At 44.8% G+C, this 18,249-nt stretch overlaps 1 protein-coding gene and 1 long non-coding RNA gene across 3 annotated transcripts in view; one reads left to right on the top strand and one right to left on the bottom strand.

Moving 5' to 3' along the window:
* The window catches only part of cntnap3 (contactin associated protein family member 3), a 195,534-nt gene that overhangs the window by 162,713 nt on the left and 14,572 nt on the right, over positions 1 to 18,249 (bottom strand). The window lies entirely within an intron of this gene.
* LOC144986618 (uncharacterized) lies at positions 620 to 1,049 on the top strand. The gene is made up of 2 exons (XR_013650447.1): positions 620 to 757; positions 842 to 1,049. It is a non-coding gene; the product is annotated as an uncharacterized LOC144986618 (long non-coding RNA).

The raw sequence follows: 18,249 nt of genomic DNA on the forward strand, positions 1-18,249 counted from the left end.
AACAACAGAAACATGAAGACTCATTTTCAAACAGTGCTGTGCAGCCCTGAATGGTCCTGATGGATGGAATAGTGGATGGTCGTGGATGGTCACCATGTCCCAACAAGGCTGTGAAGTCAGCAAGGAGGAATTTTGATGAGTTAGGTTTTGGGCCATTATTTTTTATTTAACCTTTATTTAACCAGGAAAGTCCCGTTGAGATTAAAAATCTCTTTTACAAGGGAGTCCTGGGGTCATGGGGAGAGGGCTAGTCAGGCCCTCTAGGGTCCCTTAAGGTGGGAAAATCTGAAAAGTATGTGGAGTTTGTGCCTGACCACTTTCTTCTGTGGTCACCCTCCTTTTTCCCTTCACACTGATTCCACTCACCTGTGCTGAGTGATCATCCATTTGCACCAGCTGTGTCCCACGCTATTTATGAGACTCAGGTTTACTCTTTGACTGCCAGTTTCTTGATTCTGTTCACGTTCTTGCACCTACTAGTTTATGTCTTCACGTCTTTCATGTTTATGATCCTGTTTCTAGTTTAAGTTAAGAGTTTTGTCTGCCCCTTTTGGAAGTTTCTTGGTGTTTTCCTACCCTGCTCTGGCCTTGGAGAGTGAGGTGTGTTTGGGTTCCTCGCCTCGCTATTCTGACGATGAGAAGTGCTGTCCATCACCGTTCAGGAGTATTCCAGCCCCGCCTCCAGCCTGGAGGAATTCCCTGCTGATTCTGAAGTTATCTGTCCTGTGCTGCACCGTGCCAGATTTTCAGCCTCTGTGTCAGGAAACACTCTGAGTAAGCCATCATCTTGCACCTTGGATTTGAAACCCATATTTTGTCTCTTGGCGTCTCTAACTTTCAGGCTCAACTGTGCATCTGGAGGCAAACCAACTTCCTTCCAAACTCCCAAACACTAACCTCATCCTCCAGGTGTCTCTACTTGGATTGTCCTCTGTAAACTCCTAACATGTGGTACAAAAAGAAGAGCCGTGCTTTCCACAACAGAATCATCTCCATGCTTGACAATGCACCATCATTGGCTGCTGTGGAAATAAAAAGGAGAAAACTGATTGTGTGGCCCCATCCTCTTCTGATCTCAACCCTATTGAGAACTTGCATCATCGAGCCAAATATCTGAGGGTAGGAGGCAGTTCACATCTAAAAGGCAGCTCTGGGAGGCTATTCTGACATCCTGCAGAGAAATTCAAGCAGAAACAAGAAGGTATTTGTCCTCCAGAGAATATTTCTTTTATAGACATGGATTGAACACTCTTCCTGTTCTTGCTAAAGGACACTGTCACACACATGGGAACACAAGGCCAATGCTAATTGATCATTGGATTCTCTGCTTCAAAGTCTAATGGAAATCTGTGAATTGCATCAAAAGTTGAAGAGATACAGTTGTTGAAAGAATATCACCACTGGAGCTAAAGCTCTAGCTCTGTACATGAGATGAAGTGCACTGTGTATTTTTTGGAAAATGACAAGAATAGCATTTTTTTCTGAAAAACAGTACACAATTTCACATCTAACTTTATGTATAGTTTGTACTTTATCATGAAGCAAAATTATATTTTTAAAATGTAATATTCTGATTTTAATAGGCCTAGTTTTATAAATTTGGATTTGTGATGGCTGCCTACGCTGCCACACCATCAGGGCAGTAACCTCCTGCACCACACCCTACATATATCTGGTCACTTTATTTGTTTGCAGATACTTTTAGATTTCTTTTTCAAAAGTGACACATGTTTGATCATAAATGTATTAACATGTTTCAGTTTACTTTAGTATAATTTGCTTTATTAATTTGATGTTTTGTTTAAGTTACCAGTGCTAAAGGGAACAATTGCTGCTGCTGCCGCCATCTGCTGCTGGAACAATCAAGTCAGGCCTGACACAAGAATGCATGCCAGTCAGCAGAGGCCTTATATTCAGCAGGCAGCTAATTGGACTGAACCATCACCCAGAGGACAAGGAACTCTTTTTGTGTTTCTTTACTTTAGTTTCCATTTTGATGGTCCTTAGTTTCATTCATTGTGTATGTTAATTTATCACATGTTGGGCATTAGTTTAGTTTGTTCTCTGTGGTTTGTCTTAGTCTCTTTAAGTTCCCCCTTGTGTGTCTAGTTGGTTTGATCAGCCACTATATATGTTCCCTTGTGTTTCCAATTAGGAGGTCAGTTTGATTAAGTTTGTTTGTTCAGTTGTCCTCTGTTACATTTAAAAGCTTGAATTAATTTTGTTACTTTGACCTCTTTTAAGGGCCCATTTTTGCCCATCTACACCTTTGTAAAATAAATTAGAAAACTTTTGATAAAACTATTTTGCTGTCCTTGTCTTTTACTGCTCGGTCCACCACATAATGGTGTCAGAAGTGGGATCAGCAGTTTAAGGACAGTTTTTTTTTTCCTCTTTCCCCCTGGCAATCCCCTGAAATTTTTTTTTGTGAGCCATGCAACGAGGAAGGACTACAAGAGCACGCATTGAACATAAGGACTACAGCACTGCCAACATGGACAATGGAGAGGAGGAGGAGGCTGGAGCTTCAGGAGCTGGTACAGGTACTGAGGGTGAAGAGCCAACATTGCAACATCTCACTAGTATTCTCCAGGCCTTCATGGGACAACAGGAAGCCCGAGAAATGAGACTCCAGGAGGAAGCAAAGCAGCAGGAACACAGGCTAAAAGGCCTGCAGCATCAGTTCCAACTTTTGCAGATGGAGGTGCAGGCCCGGACGTCACCTGTTCCTGATTACACCTCATCAGCCCCTGATCCAACAGAGGAGTCTGGTTCAGATGATCGGCTGCCAGAGGCCGTACATCAGACAGCAGGGGCACAGCAAGTAACCACTCACCCTCGCTTCTCTATGGATCCCAGGTTAGAAAAGCTAACAGAAAACGATGACATTGAACATTTCCTAATAACTTTTGAACGCATAGCAACAGCGTGAAAGTGGGTGGAGTCAGACTGGGTTTTCCGCCTCATCCCACTGCTCACTGGTAAGGCCAGAAGTGCCTATGTTAACATGGATGTCGATGATTCTTCGAACTATGAAAAAGTTAAAACTGCAATCTTACATAAGTATGACATCAGCCCTGAGTCTTACCGACAGAGATTTCGTTCCTTGGAAGTGGGCTCTGACGAAAGTCCCAAGGAGCTTTATGCCCGTCTCAAAGAACTCTATGATAAGTGGATTCAACCCAGAGGTAAAACAGTAAAAGAAATTGGTGAGATAATCATTATGGAACAATACTTAAGAATGATGTCTCCTGAGCTTCAGGTCTGGATAAAAGAACATGGGCCTAAATCAGCAGCTGAAGCCGCAACACTGGCAGAGGTGTTTGTGGCTGCTCGCAAGAAAAATGTACCATGGAGCAACCTGCAATAGAAGGGTATAAAAGACTCACGCAGGCCAACAGCCCCACAACACCACCACCACAGACTGGCTCCAGGAACACCGAGAATGCCTGTGCAGGATGATCAGATGAGTAAACCAGCAAAATCTTCCAATAAACCACCAATCCGCTATTTGTGTGGGCAGGAAGGACATATTAAACCCCTTTGCCCAAGAAATTCAGCAAAACTCACTCAGATGTGTTTTGTTCCATATCAGAGCCATGCTTTGGAAAGTCGAGCTAACCAGCCTATTAAAATGACCACTGTTAAAGTTAATGGGAAATGTTACAATGCACTGATTGACACTGGCAGTACACAGACTTTAATTCATCGACAACATGTACCAGTCAACCTTGTTTCCACTCAAGAGACAGTTTCCATCTGCTGTGTACATGGTGATAAAAGACTTTATCCTACTGCTGATCTCTACTTGGAAATTCAAGGACAGATGTATCTTCTGAAAGTAGGAGTTGTTGATGACCTTCCTTTCCCAGTTGTTTTGGGTCATGACCTGCCAGTTCTTTATGACCTGTTGGACACAAGAGGAAGTGCTGTTGCGGTTACGAGAGCTCAGGCTAAAAACACAGATGAGAATCTGCCACTTCTCTTTTTTTTTTTTTTTTTTTTTTTTTTTTTTTTTAACCTTGTCCTGTCCAACAGCTGGGCAAACAGATGAGAGCTGAGGGCCTCTTGTGTTGGACATATTTTACTTTAACAAGAGGGGTTATTAATCTTCAGACAAACCAAAGGTATGTCTGAATAAACCCCTTTTGTAATTGAGGCCAAACTTTATTAATTTCAAACATGTTTGAAGATCTTTGGTGTTGGACCGGACGGAAAAGGAAAGAGGGGAAGAAGAGAGAGGGACGTTAGAAAGAGGGGGGGAAGGAGGGTGATAGTAGGAGGGGAAGGGGGATAAGACCATGAAGCAGCATAGAGCAACAAGTTTACTGGTTGTTAATCACCATGGTAAGGCTCAAATGCAGTACAAAAAGGGCGGAACCTGTCCACACACACACCCAAGTGTCAAACACACCTGCTAGTTGCAAAAATGTCCATCTGTCGACATGTACACAAAACAGATAGTGCTCACACGCATACTTATGCCTTAAAACCAACTAGTGTGAAACATTTCAGTCATTCAGTCACGCAAACCGCCAGTGCAAAGGTGAGCCAACACCCGTGCTCAGGTGAGTGCTCATGTTCTTCTAATATGGATGGTGGAATGTGTAAAGAAGGAAGGAGAGCGCCCAGCCATCCCCACCCCAAGACCCCCACCGCAGCAGCAACGGCAGCCGGAATCCCCCCCACGCCACACGGAAACCGGCAGGGAACAACCGCCGCCCGGGCGACCAAGCCCGCCACCCAGGCCAGGGCCAGCAGGACCGCCGCAAGGCCCCCCAGAGCCAGAGAGCAGGGAGGCACAGAGGGAAAGAGAGCGCCGCCCCAGCCCAACCAGGAGAACAGCCCCCCCGCCGCGCCGGGAGAGCCCAACGCAGGGCCCCACCGGAGAGGGACGCCCACAGCCCCAGACGAGCACCCCACCACCACCCAGGAGTTCCGGGCATCCCCCCGCCCCAACCCCAGGTACGAGCCAGGACCCCCCAAGGGAGACCCGCCCCGCACTCCAGGCAGCCATCCGCCCGGCCCACGGTTGGTCCAGGGAGGAGCAAGGCAGGGGCCCGCCGCCCCCGCCCAGGAGGGGGGAACCCCGGGGAAAAAAGAGGGCCCACAAGGGGTGTTGTAAATATGGCCCGACCAGGCTCGGCCACAGTTGGAAGTTAGGCGGGGCCCAGCGCTCAGGAGCAAGGACCAGAACCCACCCCCCAGGGACACCAACACCCCCGGCTCAGATGTAATGTGAACCCCCCCACCGCGCGGAGAGAGCACCGCCGGGCCCAGGAAGCCGGCACCCCGGGGACACGGCCGCCGCCGCAAAGGGGCCCGTACCCCCCACCAGGGAAGAGGCAGGGGACAGATGGTCCTAGGTCCCACCTTCCTTGCAAAATGTGTGTGCGTATATGTGTGTTTAAGAGGGTGTGTGTGTGCATGTGTGTGTGTTTATGTTGGGATGTATATATTGAGGGGGGAGGGGTGTGTGTACTAAGGGGGGTGCAGTTAAAATTGGCGGGTAGGGCACTAAGGGGACATCTCCTGATTACTCACAGTGATGTCCCCTCACCCTCCCCACCAAGGGGCCCTAAATGTCTAAGGTGCGGTTAAAATTGGCGGGTAGGGTGCTAGGAGGACATCTGCTGCTTGCTGGCAGTGATGTCCAAGCACCCCCCCTACCAAGGGCCCTACATGTCTAAGGTGCAAATAAAACCGAAAGAGGGGGGGACCACTCCATACGGCAACCATAGGAGGGGGGGCCACTGCCTAGTAAACCCCCCCCCCCCAAGGCTCATCGCAGGCTAATCCCCCCACCCCCTCACCCTATTATGAGGTTATATGAGGAAGGGGGTAAGTTGGGGACAGCTGGTAGACTGTCCCCCGGTGGTCAAACAGCTGTCCCCCGCCCCCCCCCCCAGCAAGGGGGCCAGGCCCACCCAGCCCAGGGGCCCCACCCCCGGAGGCGCCGACACCCCAGGCCCAGCACCACCCACCCCACACAGAGGGAGAGGAGCCAGAAAGCGCCGGCCCCCCCCGGAGCAAGCCCAGGCCCCCACCCCCAAACGCCGGCCCTAGAAGAGCTCTGGTCAGGCCTCGACGGGACCGAGGCAGCCAACCGGCCGGGGAAACCGCCGATGGCCTCAGCGGAGACCCCGACCCGTCAACCCCCCCTGCCCCGTACCAATAGCGGCCCCCCCCCTCCCCCAGAATGCCCCCCCACCGGACCGGGCCGACAAGACCCCCCACCCCACCCCACCCCAGACCCCGCAGCCGAAGCGGATGACACCCAGAGCGCCCGGGGGCCCCAAGAGGGTTGTCTTGTCCCGCCCCAGAGCCAGGGAAGGGCTGATCCCAGCCCCAGGCGTAGATGGGAAGCCCATCCAGTGCCGCTGGGCCCCCCCCCCCAGCAGCGCCCCCCGCCAACCCCCCCCAGCACAGGCAAAGGGACCACCCCCCCAAGCCAAGCCAGAACACCACCCCACCCCCCCACCACGCACCCCCACACCCAAGCCCAGAGGACCACGCAGCGCCCCAGCCCGCCCCACCCCGGCGCCGGACCCGACCCCCCGACCAACGGAGCCCCCACCACCCCCCGCCAGGCACCGGAGGCCCCGGCCCCCACCCCAGCCCACGGCAGAAGGGCAAGGAGCAGCGACGACCAGGCCCCCCCATCCCCTAAGTCATGGAGTCAGCTATGGGAGACCAGAGAGACCGAATTCTTTCAAAGTTACTTGAACCTTGGGCTGACATTTTTTCCAAGCTGATCTGATCAAGCAGCAGATTTCTGTGTTGACTTATATTTATATTTTTCTTGCTTTTCCAATTTATTAAAATAGTTTTTTTAGCAATGCAAAGAGTTATGAAAATGATAGAGCCTAATCCTCCTTCTACATCGATGGCACTCATGTCACCAAGCACACAAAGTGACGGTGAAGCTGTGATTGAAACCTTAAGCCAGACTGATAAATCGGCACATACCTGCTGCCAGAGAGCCTGGACAGGCGTGCAGAACCACAGTGCATGCATGTAATTGTCGGGTAGATTACTGTCACAGTGCTGACAAATGTCTGAGTTGCTGAGACCCATCTTGAACATCCTCTGTCCAGTGTAGTAAATTCTGCCACTTCTCTGCGCTTTACCTTTCTATGATGCTGAGCTTGAGACAAAACCCGGGAAGTCTCGCAAAACGCGTAGTCAGAAAAGGCAAGAGAAATTTAAACGCACTATGGTAGATCTGCCTGTTGAAGCAACTCCAGAAGTGGGTTTAGGGTTCAAGTTGCCATCTAACATTGTTGAAATGCAACAAAATGATCCAACTTTGTCGTCTTGTTTTGTAAAAGCAGCAGAAATGGCTGAGGAGTCGAAGAGGGAGTATCTGGTGGAGAATGGAGTTCTTTATCACCAGCAAGGTAAAGTGAAGCAACTGGTGGTTCCTCTGTTGGTTCGAGATGTAGTACTCAGCCTAGGCCACACCATACCTTGGGCTGGCCACCTAGGGAAGCAAAAAACAACTGCACGTGTGATGAAACACTTCTACTGGCCTGGCTTACGTACAGACATCCAACATTACTGTCAGAGTTGCCCTCAGTGCCAGAAAACCTCACTGAAATGTACCACCAAAGCTCCACTCCAGCCTCTCCCAATTATTGGCACTCCGTTTGAACGCCTTGGCATGGATGTAGTGGGACCAGTGGAGAAAAGTAAAGCTGGAAACCGCTACATGCTAGTCATCACAGATTATGCCACAAAGTACCCAGAGGTGTTTCCATTGAAATGTGTGAAAGCAAAAGCTGTGGCATTCTCTCTGGTTCAGTTTTTCTCCAGAGTGGGTTTCCCCCGAGAAATTTTGACAGACCAAGGTACTAACTTCATGTCTAACTTGCTTAAGCAGGTTTATCAGCTCCTGGGTGTGAGGAATCTGCGGACCACTCCTTATCATCCACAGACGGACGGGTTGACTGAACGCTTTAATCAGACGCTTAAGCAAATGCTTCGTAAGTTCGTCAATGAAACCGGGTCTGATTGGGATCAGTGGCTGCCTTATCTCCTCTTCGCATACAGAGAGGTACCCCAGGCTTCAACAGGGTTCTCCCCCTTTGAATTACTTTATGGACATGAAGTAAGGGGACCCCTGACCCTCTTAAGAGAAACCTGGGAAGGAGAGCAGGGCAGAGAAGAACCTGTCAATGCCATTCAGTATGTTATTCAAATGAGAGAAAAGCTGCAGAGGATGAGCGAGTTAGCACAGGCCCACATGGCTGATGCACAGAGACGCCAGAAGAGCTGGTATGATCAAAAAGCACGCCAGAGAAGTTTCCTGCCAGGTCAAAAAGTCCTAGTAATGCTACCCACAAGTGACAGTAAGTTGCTAGCCAAATGGCAAGGCCCCTTTGTGGTCCAAAAGAAACTTGGGGCTACAACATATCAGGTTTCCACCCCAGGTCACAAACAGTCCAGTCGTGTATTGCACGTTAACCTTCTCAAAGAATGGGTTTCCAGGACTGCAGACGATGCCATGGGACTGCTGATCAGAGATGTCAGTGAGGAGGACGAAGTGGATGAATTCCTGCCATCATCAATGCCCACCACCTTGGATTTAAACCATCTTTCTGAAAACCAACAAGCTCAGGTGAAAGCATTGATTGATTCCAGGGTCTTCCAGGAATATCCAGGATGCACAAACTTGGTGCACCATGACATTGTGCTAAAGGAGCAGGCTACAGTTAGGCGCATGAGTTACAGAGTACCAGAGCGTCTACTGGGTCCGCTAAAGGAAGAGGTTGATCACATGCTGTCCCTCGGGATCATCAAGCCTTCGAAAAGCGAGTGGTGTCATCCAGTTGTGTTGGTCCCCAAGAAGGATGGAACCATCAGATTTTGCATAGATTTTCACTATCTAAATTCTGTGTCAAAATTTGATTCCTATCCAACCCCCAGAATTGACAATCTCATTGAGTGTCTGGGAAAGGCAAAGTTTTTAACAACTATTGACCTTTGTAAGGGTTATTGGCAGGTTCCCCTTACAGAGCGGTCCCAGGAACTGACTGCTTTCCGGACACCCTGGGGGCTCTTTCAGTTTACAGTTCTTCCGTTTGGGTTGCACGGTGCCCCTGCAACTTTCCAGCGACTCATGGATCAGGTACTCGGTGGCCTAAAAGACTGTGCTTGTGCATATCTTGATGATATTGTGGTTTACAGTGCCACCTGGGAGGAACATCTAAGACATCTGAAGAAGGTTCTGGAGTGCCTGCATGCTGCGGGGTTAACCATCAATCCAGCAAAGTGTGCTTTTGCCCAGAGGGAAACGGAGTACCTTGGTTACACTATTGGAGGTGGGTTGATCAAACCACAAGTCAACAAAGTACAGGCGATTGAATCCTGCCCTCTACCACAGACAAGAAAGCAGCTAAGGTCTTTTCTTGGATTAGCGGGATTTTATCACAAGTTTATTCCAAGCTTTTCAGCCCGTGCAGCTCCGTTGACCGACATGACCGGCTCGAGATGTCCAAACAAAATCAGGTGGACTACGGAGTCTGTGACAGCATTTCGGGACATTCAGCAATCATTGAGTAAGGACCCCATACTGCACAGTCCAGATTTTAATAAACCTTTCATTTTGCAAACCGACGCATCTCAAAGAGGCATTGGAGCTGTGCTTCTACAGTACACGTCTGACGATCGACATCCTGTGGCTTACATCAGCCGAAAGCTACTCCCCAGAGAAATCCACTACTCCACTGTCGAAAAAGAGGCGCTGGCAGTCAAATGGGCTATGGACTCTTTTAAATACTACCTCTTAGGTAGAGAGTTCACCTTGGAGACCGACCACAGGGCTCTGCAATGGCTGGAGAAGATGAAGGACACTAATGCCCGGATAACGAGATGGTACCTCGCCATGCAGCCCTACAGATTCAAGGTGAACTACATCCCAGGAAGAGGAAATATCACTGCGGACTTCCTCTCTCGTGCTCCTGATGAAGGCTCCGAAGGGGAGGGGAGTGTGATGGCTGCCTACGCTGCCACACCATCAGGGCAGTAACCTCCTGCACCACACCCTACATATATCTGGTCACTTTATTTGTTTGCAGATACTTTTAGATTTCTTTTTCAAAAGTGACACATGTTTGATCATAAATGTATTAACATGTTTCAGTTTACTTTAGTATAATTTGCTTTATTAATTTGATGTTTTGTTTAAGTTACCAGTGCTAAAGGGAACAATTGCTGCTGCTGCCGCCATCTGCTGCTGGAACAATCAAGTCAGGCCTGACACAAGAATGCATGCCAGTCAGCAGAGGCCTTATATTCAGCAGGCAGCTAATTGGACTGAACCATCACCCAGAGGACAAGGAACTCTTTTTGTTTCTTTACTTTAGTTTCCATTTTGATGGTCCTTAGTTTCATTCATTGTGTATGTTAATTTATCACATGTTGGGCATTAGTTTAGTTTGTTCTCTGTGGTTTGTCTTAGTCTCTTTAAGTTCCCCCTTGTGTGTCTAGTTGGTTTGATCAGCCACTATATATGTTCCCTTGTGTTTCCAATTAGGAGGTCAGTTTGATTAAGTTTGTTTGTTCAGTTGTCCTCTGTTACATTTAAAAGCTTGAGTTAATTTTGTTACTTTGACCTCTTTTAAGGGCCCATTTTTGCCCATCTACACCTTTGTAAAATAAATTAGAAAACTTTTGATAAAACTATTTTGCTGTCCTTGTCTTTTACTGCTCGGTCCACCACAGGATTCCAGAAATCATATACCGTTTAACCCTTGTGCTGTCTTAGATGACCCCCCCCTTCCATTGAGGTGTTCTTCCTACCATGACAAAGGTGGATAAAGGTGGAAAGATTTCATGTAATCCATGGACACCAGTGAATATCACAAATCATTGAAGAAAAAAGGTTCAAGGTTGGGGTCTAGATGACCCAACTCACAATGTCAAAGTCCCTAGGATAGCACAAGGGTTACACACACTTGTGCGTTTCAGCAGCACACACACATCCTCATTCTACAACAGAAGTTTCCATCTCGCAAGGAAATACGACACATTTACTGCGTTCTAATTATTCATTTCCATTGTATTCATTTCCATTACAAGCTGCGTGCGTTCTTGAATACGCGACACGGCCGCCCGCCGGAGGATTTTATTAAATCTTCACAATTATTACTCTTCTCCTTCACTCTGTAACACCAATCATGAACGTGCACTGCTAGAGTGCAATGACTATCACTACATGTTTTGTTTGGGAACTATTTTGTGCAGCGCAATGTTACGTGTCTGTATAAATTAAGGCGGAGCCTCCTGCCCCGCGTTCTTCATGGGTGTCAGGCTTCATGGCCACCGGAAAGGTGACAAAGTGTATAATATTCTGAGTAGGGATGGGTATCGTTAAGGTTTTAACAGTACTACTACTCTTATTGATACTGCTTATCGATCCGGTATTTTAATGGTACTCTTATCAATACTTTTTGAGGACGAAAAAAAAAAAAAAAAAAATTAAGAACATAAAGTGTTTTATTTCCTCATTATGCAACAACACTGTTTTTTTTTAACAAAACATTTTACTTTATACATGAGAATGTTCCAGACAGGATATAAATTTAATCTAATTATTTTTATTCTTTATGAGAGTGATGTTTCCTTTGATCTTTTGTCCATTTTCCACAACCTTGAATAGACTTTTATCTGTCAAACACCAGAGTAAGAATTGAGTGAGATGATGGAAAGAAATTCACTTTGATGCAGACTCCTTTCTATTTATTTTTGTTTTAATCCAGTAAACCCAATAAATTATATTAATTTTACGGATGACAACTATCATTAGGCATTTATTATTATTAAGTATTAGGAATCAGCTGATAGTTTGTCACGGGTCTGGAATCATCAGCGGTGAATCTAAGCCCCGCCTCTCTACCTGTTTGTTTTGTGCAGAACACGCCGCCCCAGCGTGTTCTACACAAACAGCGCAACATACGGTCATCGTAGCAGCAAGGTGACAGCATGGTAGGGGCTCCTTGACGCAAACTTCATTAATTTTACGCAGAAACGGGTGTTCTTAGTCTAGGGCGCTCACGTGTCCCCTACGAGACTATGTGTGCGTTGCCTTGTCTTGTGTGTGCGCGCGCGGCGCGTGCCGTCTAACAACAGCCCCGCCCCCCTTGCACACAAAGACAGACAGAGCTCTCCGCTTCAACCAGAATACCGAAATTAATATCATCATTAATTAACGAAAAATTGACTGACTTGGTGAGTTAAACATGGCAGATAATGCTCATATCTTGTAGGACAATAAAAAAAAGAAAAAAGAAAAAGCCACTTCTCCAGTACCGATAGCAAAACCGTTCAGGTCAGATCTTAAAGATACTGCGGTCTTGAAGAACGTGGCCCCGGGGCTGGTTCAATACCGGGGCACGGTACCAATCCCTAATTCTGAGAAGATGTCTGTACCAGAGAGCACAGGTGAAGCCTCACATGCAGCTAGAGAGCGGTCCACTGTAGAAGAATCAACACGCACCCCCAACACACGTGTGCGCTCCTTCCTCCTACACACGCAGCGCGCGGACACACATACACATAGTCATCCTGCAACACCTATATAGTTGGTTCATTAGTTAGATAGTTGGTAGTTAGTTGTTACAATTATTTGTTAATAAAGAATACTGCGTTTTAATTGTATTCTTTGCGACACGGCCGCCGGGGGATTTTGTGGTGGGGGTGCGTGCGGTTAACTGCGATACCGCGCCCCCTGCTGGTTCATCACCGCGGTGATCAAAAATCCCACACCATTGTGATCACAGCTCTAGCTGCTATATTCCAATCAGAGTACCACTTCTATAATTGGCTGAATGGCTGCTTAAAGTTGAAATTGTGTCTATTAAGCAGCATTTCATTGAGTGTGTGGTTTCTTTTTTTTAGATGTGTTCCCAGTTCCCTAATTTGTAGAGTTGTGACTTTTTAGTTTAAAAGGACTGTATTTTTTCAGAATATTGTTGCCTAGAGACTAATTTACATCACATTCATAGAAATATTCAGTTTTCTTTAGTGTCTATTTGAGTTTTCATGAGCAGCTAGCTGCTCTCCTCTCATTTAGATTCCTTACTTTTGCTCCACAGACAGATCCTAATCTGCTCTAATTGCCATAAGTCGCAGTTAAAGCCATTTTAAATGAGTTGATTAACTTATGAGTCCAGTTTAACAGTCCTAATGGACATAGCAAAGCTCAAATGCCAGATTAAGGCTCCTGCACTGAGCTTTGCAGATCGCCGGTCTTATCTTCTCCGTAGAAAATCTGCAATTCATTTCAATTTGTTTGTGTTATTTACACTGATGTGTCCATATATCATTTTTAAAAGAATGTATTGTTTGAGCACCAACTACAGCAGATTGTTTTACTAAATGTGCAATCTGTCCAGCAGCAATCTCAACAGTAATAGAGAATGAAAGAGGATGGTGACCTTGGCAACCACTCCAGCTTCAGCTGTTAATTTTAATGTCCCCGGCATAATATCAAATTATGACAGTAATAACTAATACATGAGCTGATCTAAACAGAGTTCTAAGAGTAAAATTCATTTACTGTTAGTCCCCTGCTGCTGGGTGACAGAGTATCGTGACCTCTACACATGCATGGTGCAGCAGCCAGCCGTCTTTGGAGACAAAGCTGCGTTTGATGAATGACTGTTTTGGGTGCCAGACACCCTGTGGGAGCAGACTAGATCAAACACAGTCGACATCCACACCACATGGAGAAGCTATGACCCCCTACCCCCCTCCCCTCCCTACCTCCTCCTTAGTTACCTGATCTGTGGTTAATAAATCCAGATTCATGACTAATGGTTGCACATTTTTTCAGGAACCTGACTTCATTGGATTGCATTCATTTCTTTGCCTGAACAAATTTCCATAAATGACACTAAAGTTGAAATATTAAGTGGGTTTATCCTCAGCTGCTTCCTTCTTTCCGTATGCTGGATTTTGCTGATGTGGCCCCTCTCATGAATATTAAACGACCTGAAAAGTTCAAAAGAAACTTCACCCAATATTCAGACTAAATAGCAAAAGCATTGTTCCTCTCAGCCAGTGACCAAAAAGCAACTGATTTCCATGAGGCGGAGCCCCGCAACACTAGAACTGGATGCAACCCCTGTTGTTAAAGTAAGATATGTCCAACACAAGAGGCCCTCAGTCCTCATCTGCCTGCCCAGCTGTTGGACAGGACAAGTTATAAAAAACAAACAAATAAAAAAAAGAACTGGATGCAATTTTTCTCTCCCCATCCTCGGCAGCTACTGGATTGATCCTGGAGCAGGTGAGGGGTCCTTCAAGAGGAGAGATTTAATTAACGCCCCCTAATAGTCCCCTGGAATCTGCAGTTCTTAAATAACCTTCTCTTACCAAAAGCAACCATTTGGGTACTGTGTGTTATTACTCACCCAGAAATAGCTATTCAGTTTCAAAATTCTCAATAAATTACTTTAACTAACTCTTTTACGTCTCTTTAGCCTGCAGCTGCTGAATAATCAAACCTTTGCTGAAACACTGGCCACATATTAGACAGCAAAAGAAGTTCCAAAACAATAATTTACCCAGACACAGAGAATGGGAAACACAATCACCTGACTGACACATCATCCCACTAAAGGACAATTTGGAGGGAAAATGATAACAACCAAAAATCTTGGCAATAAACTCAAATGGTAAAAAACATTAAGTTCTAAGAATAATGAGGGAAACTTAAAAAGTAATTAAAAGCATTTAATCGAATCCTTTAAAATGCCTAGAATTTTAGGAGCTTGTTTTTGAAGTAACCCAAAAATAAATGCAGCAAATCCTTAAATTTGTACTTATACCTATACAAAGCAATTCTACCTCTTTCACCAATAAGTAAGTAAAAGAAGGTTCCTGTTACTATATTAAAGCAACATTTTCTATCAATATTGAAATGTAAACGATAGTTAGTGTGTTGCACCAAATGACCACTAGGTGTCTCGTTGCTCTAGCAAGGTAGTCGGCAAAATATGCTAAAACTACAGTGGCCCAGAAGGGTCACAACACAACACTTGAACTCACAACACATTAACTCACAACAAAACACATTAACTTACCACACAACACAAAAATTCACAACACAATAACTCACAACACATTAACTCACAACACATTAACCCACATCACAATAACCCACATCACAATAACTCACAATACATTAACTCACAACACAACACATTAACTCACAACACAACACATTAACTCACAAAACATTAACTCACAACACAACACATTAACTCACAACACAACACATTAACTCACAACACAATAACTCACAACACATTAACTCACAACACAACACATTAACTCACAACACAAAACAATAACTCACAACACAGCACAATAACTCATGACACATTAACTCACAACACATTGACCCACAACACAACACATTAACTCACAACACATTTACTCACAGCACAACACATTAACTCACAACACATTAACTCACAACACAATAACTCACAACACAACACATTAACTCACAACACAACACATTAACTCACAACACATTGACCCACAACACAACACATTAACTCACAACACATTAGCCCACAACACAACACATTACTCACAGCACAACACAATAACTCACAACACATTCACTCACAACACATTGACCCACAACACAACACAATAACTCACAACACATTAACTCACAACACGATAACTCACAACACAACACATTAACTCACAACACAACACAATAACTCACAACACAGCACAATAACTCACATCACAACACAATAACTCACAACACAGCACAATAACTCACAACACAACACAATAACTCACAACACATTAACTCACAGCACAACACATTAACTCACAGCACATTGACCAACAACACAACACATTAACTCACAACACATTAGCCCACAACACAACACATTACTCACAGCACAACACAATAACTCACAACACATTCACTCACAACACATTGACCCACAACACAATAACTCACAACACATTAACTCACAACACGATAACTCACAACACAACACATTAACTCACAACACAACACAATAACTCACAACACAGCACAATAACTCACATCACAACACAATAACTCACAACACAGCACAATAACTCACAACACAACACATTAACTCACAACACAACACATTAACTCACAACACATTAACTCACAACACATTGACCCACAACACAACACATTAACTCACAACACATTAGCCCACAACACAACACATTACTCACAGCACAACACAATAACTCACAACACATTCACTCACAACACATTGACCCACAACACAACACAATAACTCACAACACATTAACTCACAACACGATAACTCACAACACAACACATTAACTCACAACACAACACAATAACTCACAACACAGCACAATAACTCACATCACAACACAATAACTCACAACACAGCACAATAACTCACAACACAACACATTAACTCACAACACAACACATTAACTCACAACACAACACATTAACTCACAACACATTGACCCACAACACAACACATTAACTCACAACACATTAGCCCACAACACAACACATTACTCACAGCACAACACAATAACTCACAACACATTCACTCACAACACATTGACCCACAACACAACACAATAACTCACAACACATTAACTCACAACACAATAACTCACAACACATTAACTCACAACACAACACATTAACTCACAACACAAAACAATAACTCACAACACAGCACAATAACTCATGACACATTAACTCACAACACATTGACCCACAACACAACACATTAACTCACAACACATTTACTCACAGCACAACACATTAACTCACAACACATTAACTCACAACACAATAACTCACAACACAACACATTAACTCACAACACAACACATTAACTCACAACACATTGACCCACAACACAACACATTAACTCACAACACATTAGCCCACAACACAACACATTACTCACAGCACAACACAATAACTCACAACACATTCACTCACAACACATTGACCCACAACACAACACAATAACTCACAACACATTAACTCACAACACGATAACTCACAACACAACACATTAACTCACAACACAACACAATAACTCACAACACAGCACAATAACTCACATCACAACACAATAACTCACAACACAGCACAATAACTCACAACACAACACATTAACTCACAACACAACACATTAACTCACAACACAACACATTAACTCACAACACATTGACCCACAACACAACACATTAACTCACAACACATTAGCCCACAACACAACACATTACTCACAGCACAACACAATAACTCACAACACATTCACTCACAACACATTGACCCACAACACAACACAATAATTCACAACACATTAACTCACAACACGATAACTCACAACACAACACATTAACTCACAACACAACACAATAACTCACAACACAGCACAATAACTCACATCACAACACAATAACTCACAACACAGCACAATAATTCACAACACAACACAATAACTCACAACACAGCACAATAACTCACAACACATTAACTCACAACACAATAACTCACAACACAACACAATAACTCACAACACAACACATTAACCCACAACACAACACAATAACTCACAACACATTAACTCACAACACAACACATTACTCACAGCACAACACAATAACTCACAACACATTAACTCACAACACATTGACCCACAACACAATAACTCACAACACATTAACTCACAACACATTAACCCACATCACAATAACCCACATCACAATAACTCACAACACATTAACTCACAAAACAACACATTTACTCACAACACAACACATTTACTCACAACACAACACATTAACTCACAAAACATTAACTCACAACACAACACATTAACTCAGCACAACACAATAACTCACAGCACAATAACTCACGACACATTAACTCACAACACATTGACCCACAACACAACACATTAACTCACAGCACATTAACTCACAACACAACACATTAACTCACAACACATTAACTCACAACACAACACATTAACTCACAGCACATTAACTCACAGCACAACACAATAACTCACAGCACATTTACTCACAACACATTAACTCACAACACAACACATTACTCACAGCACAACACAATAACTCACAACACATTAACTCACAACACAACACAATAACTCACAACACAGCACAATAACTCACAACACATTGACCCACAACACAACACAATAA

This window comes from Oryzias latipes, chromosome 17 (assembly GCF_053564925.1).
Source record: "Oryzias latipes strain Hd-rR chromosome 17, Olatipes_Hd-rR_3.1".
Classification (NCBI taxonomy): domain Eukaryota; kingdom Metazoa; phylum Chordata; class Actinopteri; order Beloniformes; family Adrianichthyidae; genus Oryzias; species Oryzias latipes.